We start from the raw sequence: 4,531 nt of genomic DNA on the forward strand, positions 1-4,531 counted from the left end.
CGAGGGGAGGTGAGAAGAAAACTAAAGGGGTGGTCTGGATGATGACGAAGGCCGCAGAGGTCTTCAACCTGCAGACCTCCAGATGTTTCAAAACTACAACTCCCAGTATGCCCGGACAGCCGACGGCTTCAACATCTGAAGGTCCGCAGGTTGAAGACCACTGAAAGGGATTGACAGATGGTGATGAGGAAGGGGGGCGTGATGACGAGGGGGATGATGACAAGGTGATGATGACGGGGGTGATGATGACAGGATGATGATGACGGGGTGATGATGACAGGGGGGGATGAAGACATGGGGGGATGACGTATTTCCCACCCTAGGCTTATAGTCAAGTCAATAACTTTTCCTGGGTTTTAGGGTTGAAATTAGGGGCCTCGGCTTATATTCGGGTCGGCTTATACTCGAGTATATACGGTAATAAAAATAAACATATGTGGTATCGCCACGTGCGCAAATGTCTGAACTATGAAAATATAATGTTAATTATGTTTACGTAAAAGAAATACCAAAGTCCAAAATTGCATATTTTGTATACCTTAAAAAAATGCATAAAAAGCGATTAAAAAGTCCCATCAAAACAAATATGGAACAGATGAAAACTTCAGATCCCGGCACAAAAAATTCGCCCTCACACATCCCCGTATACGGAAAAATAAAAAAGTTATTGGGGTCAGAAGATGCCAAATTTAAAGAGGTATTCCGGGCAAAAACAACGTATCCCCTATCGAAAGGATAAGGCATAAGATGTCTGATCGCGGGGGGCCCCCCGCGATCTCCCTGCAGCAGCCCGCATTCTATGCAGAGCTGCGTCTGAAGTTTCGGAAACCGCCTGGCTTACGAGACGGGGACGTGAAGTCACGCCCCCTTCATTCCTTTCTATGGGAGGGGGCATAACGGCCGCAACACCCCCTCCCATAGACATGAATGGAGGGGGTGTGGTGTGACGTCACGTCCCCGTCTCGGAAGCCTGTCGGTTTCCGAAACTTCAGACGCAGCTACGCATAGAATGCGGCCTTCTGAGGGAGATCGGGGGGGGGGTCCCAGTGGTGGGCCCCCGTCGATCAAACATCTTATCCCCTATCCTTTCGATAGGGGATAAGATGTTTTTGGCCGGAATACCCCTTTAAACACCCCTTTTGTGCTGAAATGATTGCTGTCATTACAAAGTGATATTAGTGGCGCGAAAAAAAAAACATATGGGTCTGTAGGTGCAAAATTGAAAGTGTTATGATTTTTAGAAGGTGAGGAGGAAATAACGAAAGTGCAAAACGCAGAGCGTACCTGTACTCCCCCGTTCCTGAGTCCTTAAAGGGGTACTCCAGCACTAAGACATCTTATCCCCTATCCACCGCTGGGGACCCCCGTGATCTTTCATGCAGCACCCCGTTACCATCAGCCCCCGGAGCATTTTCGCTCTGGATCTGATTACTGCCGATCACAGGGCCGGAGTATGTCCCCTCAATGCAAGCCTATGGGAGGAGGTCTGACAACTTTGATAGGGGATAAGATGTCTTAGCGCCGGAGTACCCCTTTAAGGACTCTGGGCGTACAGGTACGCCCTGCGTTTCTTCGGTCCCCGCCACTCACCTTGCAGGGACCGGACCGGGATGCCTGCTGAGATCGTTCACCAGGCATCCCGGCATATCGCTGAGGGGGGTCCTGAGACCCCCCCATATCGGCGATCGCCACAGATCGCACCGGGCACCGATCTGCGGTGATTCAGGATCATTCGGGTGACCGATGACCCGAAAAGGAGAGTGACCAGTGGTATAATATACACCACGACTCACTCTCCGTACTGTGCTGGGAGGTGGAAGTGTTGCCACCCCCCAGGACAGCTGTGATTGGGTGGTCATAGTGACCGCACCAATCGCGCAGTATGGGGAGGGGGGAGGAGGCGTTCAAAATGTCTTCTTTACCCCTTTACCCCTGTGGTTTCATTTTTGTATTTTTCTCTGAATGTATGTAACCGTCAGCTACTGATATGCCATAGGCCTCAAATGCAAACAGACCTCTATGACTTCTGAGCCTTGTTGTGCGCCCACCCAGCACATTACCCCATATGTGGATGTATTTCCATAGTCAGGATAAAAAGCCTTCCAAAATTTTTCCCATTACCCCTTGTGAAAATGTAAAAAATTGGGTAAACCCAGCATTTTTTTGTAAAAAAATTTTTTTTTTTCAATTTATGGCCCACTGTTCAAAAAACCTGTGACGTGTAAGTACTCACTGTACCCCTTGTTACCTTCCTTGAGGGGTGTAGTTTGAAAATTGTGGTCACTTGCCGGGGTTCTTTTTTTTTTTATGTCAGAACCTCAACATTGCAGTACAAATCACCACTTTAGGCCTCAAATCTCATCGGTGCCGTCTCACTCCTAAGCCCTGTTTTGCACCCGCATAGTGCTTTACTGCCATATATGGGTTATTTCCTTATTCTGGAGAAATTGGGCTACAAATTTTGTGGAGCCTTTTTTCTCTTACTACTGGTGAAACGAAAAAATATTTGGTTAATATCGGCAATTCAGTGTTAAAAATCAATTTTTTTACTTTTACGGCCCACTGTTGAAAAAACATGTGAGGTGTAAGTACTCACTATAACCATTGTTACGTTCCTTGAGGGGTGTAGTTTCCAAAATGGTGTCACATGTGTGGTGTTTCTGCTGTTCTTGCACAATGGGGGCTGTGTAAACGCACATGGTCCCCAACTTCAATTCCAATAAACTTTTCACTCCAAAAGCCCAATGGCGCTCCTTCTATTCTGAGCATTGCAGTGCACCTGCAGAGCACTTTACATCCACATATGGGGTATTTTCTTTCTCAGGTGAAATTGCACTACAAATTTGGGGGGCCTTTTCCCCTATTACCCCGTGAGAAAATGAAACATTTGGGGTAACATTATAAATATAGTGCGAAAAATCACATTTTTCACTGTTCAAAGAAACTTGTGAGGTGTAAGTACTTACTGTAACTCTTGTTACGTTCCTGGAGAGGTGTAGTTTCCAAAATGAGCAAAATTCTCTCTCCAAAAGTCCAATGGCGCTCCTTCTGTTCTTAGACCTGTAGTGCACCAGCAGAGCACTTAATATTCACATATGTGGCATTTTCTTAAATGGGAAAAATTGGGCTTCAAATTTAGGGGTCCATTTTCTCCTATTAAACCATGAGAAAATGAAAAATTTTACACCATGTGAAAATGAAACTATTCTGAGCATTGAAGTGCGCCAGCAGAGCACTTAACGTCCACATATGGGGTATTTCCATACTCAGAAGAAATAGGGTTTTAAATTTTGCGGGACGTTTTCTCCTATTACCCATTGTGAAAAAGAAAAATTTGGGGTAACATCATCATTTTAGTGTTAAAAATCTAATTTTCCATTTTCACATATAACTTCATGTGTTTTTTTTTTTTTTTGCTGTTCTGACACCATGGGTGCTTCCTAAATGCAACATGGCCCCCAAAAACCATGACAGCAAAATTCGCTCTACAAAATCCTACAGTTGCTCTTTCACTCTTGAGCCATGTTGTGAGCCCACAGAGCACTGTATGTCAACATATGTGGTATTTCCATACTTGAGAGAAATTGAGCTACAAATTTTGGGGGGCTTTTTCTCCTTACACCATTTTTACAAGAACATGTTAGTGTAAAAAAAAAAAAATGCAGATTTTGATTTTTCTCCTCCACTTTGCTGCTATTCTTGTGAAACACCTAAAGGGTTGGAAAACTTTCTGAATGTCATATTGAATATTTTGAGATGTGCAGTTTCTAGAATGGGGTATTTCTCAGATAAAGGCCCCTCCAATACACTTTAAACTTATCTGGTCCCTGAAAAATTCAGATTTTGAAATTTTTGTGACATTTTTTAAATTGCTGCTATACTTTTAAGCCCTCTAATGTCCTCAGAAAGTAAAAACATGTGAACATAAAGTAGACATATTGTATATGTGAATTAATATTTAATTTATTTGGAATGTCCATTTCCCTTACAAGCAGAGAGCTTCAAAGTTAGAAAAATGCAACATTTTCAAAATTTTCAGGAAAATTGGGATTTTCACCAAGAAAGGATGCCGGTAACGACCAAAATTTGCCACTATGTTAAAGTGGAATATTTCACGTAAAAACTATCTCGGAATCAGAATGAAAAGTAAAAGCTTCCCAGAGTTATTAATGCATGAAGTGACAGTGGTCAGATTTTCAAAAATGGGCTGAGTCCTTAAAGTGGTTATCCAGGAAAAAACTTTTTTTTTATATATCAACTGGCTCCAGAAAGCCAAACAGATTTGTAAATTACTTCTAATAAAAAAGCTTAATCCTGTTCTGCCAAAATCCGTTTTCCCCTCCTTCTCAATTTCTCCTGGATGAAGCAGTACATGCTACAGTGTTATTTCTCCTGTAAGTGCCTCCTTCATAGTTACATAGTTAGTACGGGTGAAAAAAGACATACGTCCATCAAGTTCAACCAGGGAATGGATGTTCTTTTATATTTCTTCATAAGCATTAATGTTATTTTGTTCCAGGAATGTATCTAA

This window comes from Hyla sarda, chromosome 3 (assembly GCF_029499605.1).
Source record: "Hyla sarda isolate aHylSar1 chromosome 3, aHylSar1.hap1, whole genome shotgun sequence".
In the NCBI taxonomy this organism is placed as follows: Eukaryota; Metazoa; Chordata; class Amphibia; order Anura; family Hylidae; genus Hyla; species Hyla sarda.